Genomic DNA, 13,688 nt, shown 5'->3' with positions numbered 1-13,688 from the left:
TGGGGACTTTAATACGGCTCTGGATCGCTCAGTCTAGGATGGGCAGGAGGCCGGCGGCGGCCTCGGTGCTGAGGGGGTTCATGGATCAGATGGGAGGGGTAGACCCTTGGAGGTTCTCCTTTTTCTCCCATGTTCACAAGGCTTATTCCCGGATTGACTTTTTTGTTCTCAGCAGGGCGCTGATCCCGAGAGTGGTGGGGGCGGAGTATTCGGCGATATTCATATCTGACCATGCTCCGTATTCGGTGGACCTGGAGCTGGGGGAGGGGAAGGATCAGCGCCCGCTGTGGAGGTTAGATGTGGGACTTCTGGCAGAGGAGGAAGTATGTGGGCGGGTCCGTAGGGGTATAGAGGGGTATTTGGAAGCCAATGACAACGGGAAGGTGCAGGTTGGGGTGGTTTGGGAAGTGCTGAAGGCAGTAGTTAGAGGGGAGCTTATATCCATTCGGGCGCACAGGGAGAGGGGGGAGAGGATCGAGAGGGAGAGGCTGGTGGAGGAAATGGTAAGGGTGGATAGGAGATATGCGGATGCCCCGGAGGAGGGGCTTTTGAGGAAGCGGCGCAATCTCCAGACGGAGTTCGATATACTGACCACCCGGAAGGCGGAGGCGCAGTGGAGGAGGGCGCAGGGGGCGGTATATGAGTACGGGGAGAATGCAAGTCAGATGCTGGCCCACCAGCTCCGGAATCGGGAGGCAGCGGGAGAGATGGGGAGTCACAGATGCAGGAGGGAACTTCGTGCAGGGTGGCAGGGACATCAATGGGGTGTTCAGATCCTTTTACGAGGGGCTGTACCAGGCGGTGCCCCCTAGGGAGGTGGGCGGAATGGACTACTTTCTGGATAGGCTGGAGTTCCCAAGGGTAGAGGATGAGCAGGTGGAGGGTCTGGGGGCCCCAATCGAGCTGGAGGAACTGATGGAGGCGCTGGGGAGAATGCAGACAGGGAAAGCACCGGGACCTGACGGGTTCCCGGTGGAATTTTACAAAAAGTTTTCAGATCTGTTGGGCCCGCTGCTTGTGAGGACCCTTGAACGAGGCGAGGGGGGGGGGGGGGGCTCTGCCCCCGACGATGTCTAGGGCAATCAACTCTTTGACCCTGAAGCGGGACAAGGACCCCCTCCAGTGTGGGTCCTATAGGCCGAACTCGCTGCTTAATGTGGTTGCAAAGTTGTTGGCGAAGGTACTGTCCAGAAGGGTGGAAGATGTGGTCCCGATGGTTATCCATGAGGACCAAACAGGGTTTGTGAAGGGGAGGCAGCTGAATGTCAATGTACGGCGGCTTCTTAATGTTATGATGATGGCGCCGGTGACTGGGGAGGCGGAAATAGTTGCATTGATGGATGGGGAGTAAGCTTTTGATAGGGTGGAGTGGAGTTACCTGTGGGAAGTGCTGAGGAGGTTTGGGTTTGGTGAGGGATTCATCAGCTGGGTGAGGTTGCTGTTCAGCTCCCCGGTGGCGAGTGTGGTGACGAACGGGAGGAGGTCAGAGGACTTCCGGCTTTCCCGTTGGGGACGAGGCAGGGTTGGCCCTTGTCTCCCCTGCTCTTCGCGTTAGCGATTGAGCCCCTGGCCATGGCGTTGAGGGATTCGAAGAACTGGAGGGGGATTGTGCGGGGGGGGGGGGGGGGGGGGAGCACCGGTTGTCGTTGTACGCAGACGATTTACTGTTGTACGTCGCAGATCCAGCTGGGGGGGGGATGCCAGAGGTGTTGAAGATACTTGGGGAGTTTGGGGATTTTTCGGTTTACAAGCTCAATGTGGGGAAAAGTGAGTTGTTTGTGTTGCACCTGGGGGACCAGGAGAGGGAGATAGGGGAGCTACCGTTGAAGAGGGCGGAGAAGAGCTTTAGATATCTTGAGGTCCAGATAGCTAGGAACTGGGGAGCCCTGCACAGGCTTAACTTTTCGAGGCTGGTGGAACAGATGGAGGAGGAGTTCAGGAGGTGGGACGCGCTGCCACTTTCTTTGGCGGGCAGGGTCCAGTCGGTTAAAATGACGGTGTTCCCGAGGTTTTTTTTCTTTTCCAGTGCCTCCCCATATTGATTCCGAAGGCTTTTTTCAAAAGGGTGAATAAGAGTATTCTGGTGTTCGTGTGGGAGCGGAAGACCCCGAGAGTAAGGAGGGTATTCCTGGAGCGAAGAAGGGGGGTAGGCGTTTTGGCGTTGCCCAACCTGTGTGGGTATTACTGGGCTGCGAATGTGGCAATGATTCCCAGATGGGTGATGGAGGGGGAGGGTGCCGCATGGAAGAGATTGGAGGTGGCGTACTGTGTAGATACGAGTTTGGAGGCTTTGGTGACGGCCATGCTTCCACTCCCCCCGGCAAGATATTCCACGATTTCGGTAGTGGTGGCGTCCCTCAAAATTTGGGGGCAGTGGAGGCGGCACAGGGGGGAAGTGAAGGCCTCAGTGTAGGCCCCGATACGGGGCAATCACCAGTTTGCACTGGGGAGGATGGATGGTGGGTTTGGGAGTTGGTACAGGGCAGGCATCAGACGGATGGGGGACCTTTTCCTTGATGGGAAGTTTGCGACTTTAGAGGAGTTGGAGGGGAAGTGGAACCTCCCCCCCAGGGAACGCTTTCAGGTATATGCAGATCAGGACATTTGTGAAGCGGCAGGTGGCGGAGTTCCCGCTGCTGCCGCCTAGGGGGGTGCAGGATAGGGTGCTCTCAGGGACGTGGGTCGGTGAGGGGAGGATCTCAGCAATTTATCGGTTGATGCAGAAAGAGGAGGAGGCCTTGGTGGAGGAGCTGAAAGCAAAGTGGGAGGAGGAACTAGGGGAAGAGATTGAGGATGGGACGTCGGCGAATGCCCTGGAAAAGGTGAACTCGTCCTCTTCTTGTGCACGGCTCAGCTTAATTCAGCTGAAGGTGCTGCATAGGGCACACATGACAGGGGCCAGGATGAGCCGGTTCTTTGGGGGGGGGGGAGCACAGGTGTGGGAGGTGCTCAGGTGGCCCGGCGAACCACACCCATATGTTTTGGGCATGTCCGGTTTTGGAAGGAGGTGGCGGGGACTCTGTCCAAGGTGGTCGGTTTCAGGGTGGAGCCGGGCTGGGGGCTCGCGATCTTTGGAGTAGCATCAGAGCCGGGAGTGCAGGAGGCGAGAAAGGCCGGCATTCTGGCCTTTGCGTCTCTAGTAGCCCGACGTAGGATTATTTTACAGTGGAGGGACGTGAAGCCCCCGAGCTCGGAGGCCTGGATTAACGACATAGCCGGGTTCATCAAGCTGGTCAAGTTTGCCCTGAGGGGGTCGGTACAAGGGTTCTTCCGGCGATGGCAACCTTTTCTCGACTTCCTGGCGAAAGATTAGAGGGTGGCCAGTCTCTGCAGCAACCTGGGGGGGGGGATGTTACGGGGGGGTGGGTTCGGGGTTTGTTAAGGGGGTTTGTTTTTGCGACGGTGTTTTTCTTCCTTGTATTGATTGTTATTAATTTATTACTTTGTATCGGGGGGGATTTCTTTTCTGTTTCTGTGTAAATTTACACCTTGTTTACTTTAACCGTGGGGAGAAAATTTGTTGTTGAAAATCTTGAATAAAAATTATTTTTTAAAAAACATGTCTTACAGATTTTATAATTGCAACCAGTCTCTTCTGTTAGCCTGAAACATGCCACTTCCATCACACCTTTTAATGACATTGAATAAATTTCTCCATTTCGGAGACTATGTTCTTCCATGGAAGCGCAAATCAGGAAGTGATTTCCAATCCTTCGCATGCAAATTTATGTATGTCAAGGTTGTGAGGGATTCCCAAGGTAATGCCGCTACTAGGCCACCATTTTGATCGGGCAGTACGATTGCGAGGGCACACGGCTGTGTTCAAACCCTCTCAGATCTTTGATCTGCAAGCCATTCATTCACATCTCTTTGATATTGATTTTATGAGGCTGTAATTGAGTGCTGTCAATTTCTAGCTGACCACTTCAAAATCGTTCAACTGTGAACGGAGGTGATGGAAAGTACTTAATTCTGAAGTGGTCGAGGAACTGTCAAGCAAAGCTTGATGTTGATAAAACTTGCGGTGTGAGCACTTCAGAGCTACCCAACTATAAAAGAAGATTAATGGAACAATGCTGCCAGCTGGGGAGTGAGGAAGCTGTCAATCACAGCCCAGTAAAATCAATTTCACAGAGCTATGCATGAGATATGCTGACGACACGACCGTAGTGGGTTGGACCTCGAACAATGATGAGTCAGAGTACAGGTGGGAGAGAGAGAACCTGGTGAAGTAGTGAAACAACAACAATCTCTCTCCTTAACAAAACTAAAGAGTTGGTCATTGACTTCAGGAAGCAAAATACTGTACACACCCCTGTCTGCATCAACGGGGCCGAGGTGGAGATGGTTGACAGCTTCAAATTCCTAGGTGTGCGCATCACCAACAATCTGTCCTGGTCCACCCATGTTGACACTACGACCAAGAGAGCACAATAGTTTCTCAGGAAGCTAAGGAAATTCGGCATGTCCACATGTTGACTTTCCTGTCAACTTTTACAAATGTACCATAGAGCGCAGCCTATCTGGCTGCATCACAGCCTGGTATGGCAACTGCTCAGCCCAATACTGTAAGAAACTACGGAGAATCATGAATACTGCCCAGTCCATCACACGCACCCAGCACCTATCCATCTACACCTTCCGCTGCCTTGGGAAAGTGGGCAGCATAATCAAAGACCCCTCCCACCTGACTTTTTCCACTCTTCCAATTTCTTCCATCGAGCAGGAGATACAAAAGTCTGAGAACACGCACTAACAGATTCAAAACCAGACTCCTAAACAACCCTCTTATGGACCGATCTGATCTCTTCACACATCTTCACTACTGAGTAGTACTACACTCCTATATGCTTCACCCGATGCCTGTGTCTATGTATTTACATTGTGTATTTTATGTTTGCCCTATGTATTTTCTTTTCATGTATGGAATTATCAGTCTGAGCCGAAAAGAACAATACTTTTCACTGTACCTCGGTACACGTGACAATAAACAAATCCAATACAAATCAATTTTCCAAAAACACAATTGCATGTTCTGCTCCATGCCAAATTTTATCTGTGTCTTTTTCATAGGCTGGTTACTCAACAGTATAAATCTCCAACTCGGGACAACATCAGTGGCTTATTCAGACTGTTTCCAAGGGATTACAACTCTCTTTAGTGATCTCAGTGTGTTATCACCAACAAACCTAAAACAAGTAGCACTTTATATTCCTTAACTTTGCATCAATCCTGATGTAGCCAATGTCCTACATACTGCTGAAATCCAAACACTGTCCAAAACTGTGCAATTAAAGGAATATGTGACGGCACGCTGGCTACAAGACTAAATGTCCCTGTGATCAGTATAATTTGTTCAGATTCATTATCTTCAACCTTTTCCTCAGAATCCTTTGCCATCTGTCACTATGAGGATCCTGCCTCCTCACTTTGGGCAATTCACCAAACAATGATACTTTGAGTCACACGCAAAGTACTTATTAACTGTTCTTTAGGAATTCCTGAGATTCAGTCACCCATTATTGTGGTTCCAGCTCTCTTTTCTGCTGTAACAGCCAGATCTAGTAAAGGCACGTTCACCCTCAAGCTGCCTGTCTTTAATCCTGGCATATTGAGGCCTGCATTTGATAACTGGACTATGTTGAAATCTGGAAATCATTGAGTGTTTTATTTTTGTGTCACATTAGAATGTCTCATTTGTTCCATGAAGGCTGAAGGAAATGACTGTGTTTTTTTTTATAAGGCAGCAAACATCTGGTCGCTCTCCAAGACTGAACACCAGTGAGAACAAGTTGCCTGTCCATATAAGACTCCTTAACACAATTCAGTAAAGTAAATGCAAGTACTGATCTAGAGATCCACAATTTGAGCTTTGTCAAAGTCCATGATATTTTATTCCTTGGAATGACCATCCGCGTTCTGAAATCTTATCAAATTGGATATACTTCATAGGCATTTAAAAGAACATCTTTCTTCTGGATTCCATCCAGGAACTCTATTGGAAGATCCAAACCTTTGTCGTTATCCAACTGACAGGCACCCCTCTCACAAGAACAGCAATCCTGATTTTAGGTCTGCTTAAAAAGTGACAACACTCTTTGACAGGTTCACAACACTTGTCCACATAGCCACTTATTTCCTCCACTGGTCATATTCCACGAACATCGTAGGATAATCATACACCAACAATTTACGCTTGCTCTCTGCCATTTTTCACAGGGGCCACCAGGACTTTGGCTTTATGTCTAAAACATTCTCTTCGTTCCCAACCTGCCACTGCTTTCATGTTCTATTCCAGAGAGCCAGGCAGTGCATGATGGAACTGGAGCCTAATCTTTGCAAACTTTGATGTGGAGATGCTGGCGTTGGACTGGGGTGGGCACAGTGAAAAGTCTTACAACACCAACCAGTTAAAGTCCAACAGGTTTGTTTCAAATCACTAGCTTTCGGAGCGCAGCTCCTTCGTCGGGTGACTCACCTAATGAAGGAGCTGTGCTCCGAAAGCTGGTGATTTGAAACAAACCTGTTGGACTTTAACCTGGTGTTGTAAGACTTCTTACTGTTTGCAAACTTTGCAAATTTTTGGAAGGAATTCTCTGGTTATCGGGATTCAATTTTCCAACTGGCAGTGCACCCCCACCACTGTGTTTCACGGTGGCGTGGGGTGGTTTCAATGGGAAATCCCATTGACAAGCGGTGGAAGGATAGAATCCTGCCATCAGCGAAATGGCACACAGCTGAGAAACATGCGCCTAGGGGAGCGGAGAATCCCACCCTTTATTTACAGAGAAGCACACAACAAACGCACACCTGCAGTTACAGTCTCCTCCTATAAAAAGGAGCATGAGTGAATACTCAATGCCTGACCAATGTCGCCCTGTGGAGGGCGCCGTGGTCTTGTGGCGCCGTTGGTAGCGTCCCTACCTCTGAGCCAGAAGCTCCAGGTTCGAATCCTACTCCAGGACTTGATGGCACAGTTCATAACGTGGTCAAACAGCAAACAGGATGAGAATGTCAAGCTGCAGATCCTCCCAACATGCCAATGGCGGGAGAGACTCCTGGTCAGCTATTCTTGATGTGAAGTGATACCCCCTCAAGTTATAAGGGTGGGATTCTCTCAGCTGGGACAGGGCCGGAGAATCCCCACGACCAGCGCGAATCGCGCCACGCTGTCCCGATCCTGGCACGCGATTCTCCACAGAGTGGAGGATCGGCACCATTGGAGCCGGCGTGGTTGGCGCGGCGCCAGTCGCAGGCCGCTCTAGGCGGCTGACCCGCCGATTCTTGGCCCGGGATGGGCCGAGCGGCTGCCGTGAAAACGCAGAGTCTCGCCGGCGGCGTCCACATCTGCTATCAGCCGGCGGGACCTCGGCATGGAAGGGTCGGGGGGCGGCCTGTGGGCGGGGAGGGGGTTCTGGCCCCGGGGGAGGGGGCCTTCGATGTGGCCTGGTCCGCAATCGGGGCCCACCGATCGGCGGACCGGCCTCTCTGGCTGGGGCCCTCCTTTCCTACGCGCCGACCCCTGTAGTTCTGCCGCCATGGTGCATCGGGGCCGGCGTGTTGAAGGAAGCCACTGCATGTTCGCGCGTTGGCGCAGGTACCACTGCGCATGCGCGGATCCGTGGCTCCCAGTTCGCACCGGGATCAGCAGCTGGAGCGGCGTTAACCGTTCCAGTGCCATGCTGGCCCCCTGTTGCGGCCAGAATTAGTCTTGGGGTCAGCCCGTTCACGCCGTCTTAAAACGGGACGGCATTTATGACGGAGTGGATACTCTGCCGGTGGATTATAGAATCCTGCCCTAAGTGTCTGGCGACAGGCAAGTAATCTGTTCCAGGAATAAGTAGCTACGGGAATGGATGAAAGTCTGCCTTAGTACACCACTACATGAGGGAAGAGAATTGGAGAGGGTTCCGTGCTGAAAGAGAATCCACATTCGAGCAAGTCCACAAGCTTTGGGGTCAGCGTGATGAATGCCGAGTGTTCTTCCTTTCTCGCAGATTACAAAATCTGGATTCATGTAAAATGATACTTACTATCACAGCCTTCCTCTCCACATTGTGCTTACTTCCTGAGTAACACATTCATGTTTAAAATCTCATTTTGCAGAATCTGTCGAAAGCTACATTGTAATTTTACAAATGCAGACTCCAAGTCACTCCCATAACTTCCTCAGTGAGGCAATCCCCAGTAGACTGTCACTCTGGATGGACATACCCTCGCTTACCTTTGGGGTGTGGGAGTGGGGAGTTGGGTCGGGTTGGTATGGGGGAGGGATTGGGTTGGATGGGTGTTGGATAGGACTGGGATGAGGAGGGGTGCAGGTCTTCAGGGTGTTATGCCGGGGTCGGGGTGGTGTGGTGGGTCCCCTGGGGGGTCGTGTTTGTGCGCAGTGCCCCGTGCGAGTCTCAGTCTGGGTGTTTAAAAAGCCACTCTGGAGTTACAACTCATTTTCTTTCCTTCCAACTCTTTCAGAGCGACTATCAGGTTATATCTGGCAGGACCACCCGAAGCTAGTGATTTAAATCGCTTCTGTCAATGATTCCCAGCCCAACGTAATTATCCAGAGGAAGTTAACACTTCTGGGCAATTGCCAGGTAAACCCTTACGTGGGAACATTCTGGTGGGGTTCCCCAGCACATCATTGTCGTACCCCTCAAAGGCAACGCTGGGTAACCAGCAGGTAATGGGCCAAGGACTTTTGTTACATCCCCCAATCATATCACTGACCTCTGCTACACCACAATTCCTTTAGTCCACAAATTCTTGGGCAGGATTCTTCGACCCCCCCCGGCGGGTCGTAGAATCGCTGAGGGCAGCGTAAATCCCGCCAGGCCGCCCCAAAATTCTCCGGCCCCCCCAAACTTCCTTCGACGTGAATCGCGCCGCGTGCCTCGGAGAATGTCGAGGACCGGCGCGACACAATGGGCCCTGGGGTCGCCCCAATTCTCCGGGCCGGATGGGCCGAAGTCCCGCAGACGTGACCATGGGTCACGCCGGCGTAAATCATGCCACCCATTTAACGGCATCAACCAGTCGTGCTGGTTGCCACCGGCCAGCGCGGAGGTAGGGGTCGGCGTGGGGCAGCCGCCGGAGAAGTTACAGCACAGCCGCAGGTGGAGGGTGGGGGTCGCAGGAGACATTGGAGTGTGCGTGCCAGGGGAGAGGGGAGGAGCTGGCTGGGGGGGGCGGGGGGGGGGGGGGTGGTAGGAGCTGGAGGGAGCAGCTTGGAGGGGAGCAGCTGAGGGAGAGGGTGGGGGAGGGGGGAAGGTTGGGGGAGAGGAGGGTGTGGGAGCGGGAGGGGGAGAGAGGGGGAAGGGGGGAGAGGGGGTTAAGGAGGCAGGGGAGAGGGGGAGGGGAGGAGGGGGTTGGAGGGGAGGGGGAAGGTGGGAGGAGAGGGGGGATGGGAGGCGAGGGGGAGGGGACCGGGCCAGCCAGGATGCCCGGGCAGTGGGCTTCGCTGCCGTGGCCAGGATGCCCATGGTCCAGGGAGCAATCGATGGGATGCACATCGCAGTGCAGCCACCTGTGGATAACAGGGCCGTGTTCACGAATAGGAAGGGGACCTATTCCATGAACGTGCAGTTGGTCTGTGACCATCGCATGAGGATCCTGCACGTCTGCGCCCGGTATCCGCCCGGGCAGTGTACAGGACTCATCCGTATTGGCGCAATCTTTCATCCTCACCATGTTCGAGGCCCCCCCCCCCCCCCCGGCTGAGGGGCTGGTTCCTGGGCGACAGGGGTTACCCGTTGCGGTCGTGGCTGATGACGCCTATACGGAGACCACAGACTGACGCGGAGAACCGCTACAACAATGCCCATGCAGCGACCAGCGGTGCGGTCAAAAGGTGCTTTGGGCTGCTGAAGATGCGCTTCAGGTGGCTGGACCGCCCTGGAGGGGCCCTCCAGTACCCATCAGATAGGGTTGGCCGCATCGTTGTGATCTGCTGCGTCCTACACAACATAGCCCAGCAGAGGGGCGATGTGCTGGAGGCAGAGGAGGGGGAAGGGGAGGAACAGCAGGACGAGGCACAGACCTCCCCAGATGAGGAGAATGGGGGCAATGGTCAGGACAGACAGGCTGGACATGGACGGAAGGGGGACATGGGGGAAGAGGGGATATGGTGGAAGAGGATATGGGGGATATGGGGGAAGGGGGACATGGGGGATATGGAGGAAAGGGGAGAAGGGGGAAGGGGATATGGCGGAAGGGGGACATGGGGGAAGGGGGATATGGGGAAGGGGATATGGGGAAGGGGAATATGGGGGAAGGTGGGATTTGGAGGAAGGGGGATATGGGGGACCGGGGATATGGGGGATGGGGGGATACGGGGGAAGGGTGGATGGGGGAAGAGGAAAGGGGAGCAGGTACTGGTGGGTCTCTTTGGCGGTGCGCGCGGGCGGCCATTTTGCCGGGTCTCAGGGGAGGAGGGCGTCTTTTGTGCAGTGACGCCGCGTGTCCGTGACAGGTGATGCCGTCGCGAATGGCGTCACGCCGCTCTTAGCCCATTCCCGACCAGAGAATTCGCGACGTTTCAGGGGGCCCGACGCCAGAGTGATTCGCGCCGTTTTGGCGCCGGAATCGGGCCATCGTGCCGATTCACGGAGAATCCCGCCCACAACTTTATAACTGTGCGCCACACTCCATCTGTTGTACTTTATTTTCAACTGGAGGGGTTCGCTCTCCTGTTGATTTTGTGCACCTTTTTTTTATGGCAATTGTCTACTATTCTTCTTTTGTAACTATGTTTAAAATCTACATGTTCCATATCATCCAGGCTCAGACAACAGAGATTTCTCCCAGTTTGCCTCAAGAGGACAGGAAGTATGCTGGCTAGTTGTAGTGTCTAGCAGCCGCTTTGTACAGCGAACATGTGCTCTGCTTGTCAGCAAATTAACCTAAACTTTAATTTTACACAATACTGCCAACTGTGCAACCAGCTGGTCCCTTGACCTGCAGGAAAGTGACGTCAATGTTGGAAAGAGGCTGAGAAAGACACAACAACCAGGAGTTCTCTTGCACAGTCATGCTTTTTCTCATGCACGATGGCTGCCTCACTTGTGTGCGTGCATTCGTTCTTTCTTCTCCTGCTGTTTTTATTTTCTGTTCTGCCTGATGTTTTCCTTCTCTTTCAAAACCCCGTTCCTCCCTACCACCAGCCCCCACCCCCGCTCCCTGCCCCAGACCCCCCGCCCCCCTCATCCCCGCCCCCCCCCTCCAGCCTCTCCCCAGCCCAGCTATTTCCATTTTGTTCCCTATCTCCCCCAACAAAATGCAGCTTTTACCTCCTCAGTGGAGAAAGGTAGATTTCGGGCTTTGATGTAATGGGTGAGCCAGGTGACCCCCGGGTGGCAGAGGTCATTGTGGATGACATTTAGGCGGTCGCTCTGTGCGCTGGCGCACGTCCCGCGGGATAGGGCATCTGGGGGCTCGTTGAGCTTCCCCGGTCGATACTTAATATCATAGCTATAGGTGGAGAGTTCGATTCTCCATCGCAGAATTATATCGTTTTTAATTTTGCCCTTTTGCGAGTTGTCGAACATGAAGGCAACCGATCTTTGGTCGGTGATGAGGGTGAACCTCCTACCTGCGAGGTAGTGCCTCCAGTGACGAATAACCTCCACAGTGGCTTGTGCTTCCTTTTCGACTGCCGAGTGTCGGAGTTCCGAGGCAGAGAGGGTTCGGGAGAAATATGCGACTGGTCTCCCTGCCTGATTTAATGTGGCTGCAAGAGCTACCTCTGAGGCATCGCTCTCAACCTGAAAGGGGGTGGATTCATCCACCGCCCGCATGGCCGCTTTGGCGATGTCCTCCTTGATGAAGTTGAAGGCCTGGCGCACCTCAGCTGACAGGGGAAATAGTATGGCCTTAAAGAGTGGGTGGGCTTTGTCCGCATATTGAGGGACCCACTGGGCGTAATAGGAAAAAAATCCCAAGCACCGTTTGAGGGCCTTGGGACAATGAGGGAGAGGGCGTTCTAAGAGTCCGGTCCGGGTCGGGGCCCAGGACTCCGTTTTCCATGACATAGTCGAGGATGGCTAGTCTGGTCGTGCGGAAAACGCATTTCTCCTTGTTATATGTTAGATTTAGTTTCTGAGCCGTCTTGAGAAAACGGTAGAGGTTGGCGTCGTGGTCCTGCTGGTCATAGCCGCAGATGGTAACGTTATCCAAGTACGGGAACGTGGCCCGCAGCCCGTACTGGTCCACCATTCGGTCCATTGCTCGTTGGAACACCGAAACCCCATTTGTGACGCCGAAGGGAAACCGGAGGAAATGGAAGAGGCGGCCATCGGCCTCGAATGCCGTGTAGTGGCAGTCCTCCAGGCGGATTGGGAGCTGGTGGTATGCAGACTTCAGATCCACCGTGGAAAAAATCCGATACTGGACGATCTGGTTAACCATGTCTGCAATCCTGGGGAGGGGGTACGCGTGTCGAGGAGCGTAAACCTATTAATGGTCTGACTATAGTCTATGACCATGCGGAATTTTTCCCCGGTCTTGACGACCACCACCTGAGCTCTCCAGGGGCTGTTGCTGGCCTCTATGATCCCCTCACTGAGGAGCCTTTGGACCTCCGATCGGATGGGCACCCTATCCTGCAGGCTGTATCGCCAGCTGCGAGTGGCTACGGGTTTACAGTCCGGGGTGAGGTTGGCAAAGAGGAGGGAGGGAGATTCGCAACGTGGCTAGGCTGCAGATAGTGAGTGGGGGTGGGGGTCCGCCGAAACTGAGGGTGAGACTCTTGAGATTACATTGAAAATCGAGTTCCAATAAGAGTGGAGCGCAGAGTTCAGGCAGGACGTAGAGTTGGAAGTTAGAATAGCTAGCGCCTTGGATTGTGAGAGTCGTGGCAGTGCGCCCTTGGATCTGAACAGAGTGGGAGCCCGAAGTGAGGGAGATAGTTTGCCGCGCAGGGAAAACGGGGAGCGAACAGCGTCTTACCAGATCTGGGTGTACGAAGCTCTCAGTGCTCCCGGAGGCGAAAAGGCACGGCTTTGATTTGGACCATCGCCATCGAGTTGTGGAGGTGCTTTGGGCGCGATTGGTCCAGTGTGACCGCGCTGAGTTGCGGGTAGTCGGCGGCTCGATCAGCTGTGCTGGAGTGGCCCCGTGATGACTGCCCTCTGAGTTCGTAGTTGTCGAGGTACATTTCAGAGTTTGGAGGGGATGGATCCCTAGATGGCCGCCCCCATGAGTCGCACATGGCATGCCGCATGGAGGAGGATTGCCAAGATGGCCGCCCCCATGAGCCGCACATGGCCGGCCGCATGGAGGAGGATTGCCAAGATAGCCGCCCCCATGAGTCGCACATGTTGGGTGGGGGCGGAGTCGGCATACAGGCTGCAGTATTTCGGGGCCTGCAGGCCTGTGAATTCGGGGAACGAGTGCTTTGTGCCGTGGGAGGGTTAGAGGCTGGGGCTTTCTTCGCCAGACCCACTCTGGCATAGTGTCCTTTTCGCCCGCAGCTGCTGCAGGTCGCGTTGCGGGCCGGGCAGTGCTGCCGCGGGTGCTGGGGCTGGCCACAAAAGTGGCAGGCTGGGGCAGCATTGTGGCTGGGCGGCCGCGCGGCGCAGGCCTCGGGGAGTCGCTGGTCAGGGGCCCATGACAGGGTCGCGGGGTCCGTGGGGAACTAGGTGAGGCTGCGAAATGAGACCTCCATAGTCGTAGCAAGTTCAACAGTATCTTCA

Source organism: Scyliorhinus canicula, chromosome 12 (genome assembly GCF_902713615.1).
Source record: "Scyliorhinus canicula chromosome 12, sScyCan1.1, whole genome shotgun sequence".
Taxonomy (NCBI): Eukaryota; Metazoa; Chordata; class Chondrichthyes; order Carcharhiniformes; family Scyliorhinidae; genus Scyliorhinus; species Scyliorhinus canicula.
Note: the sequence above shows the minus strand (reverse complement) of the source record.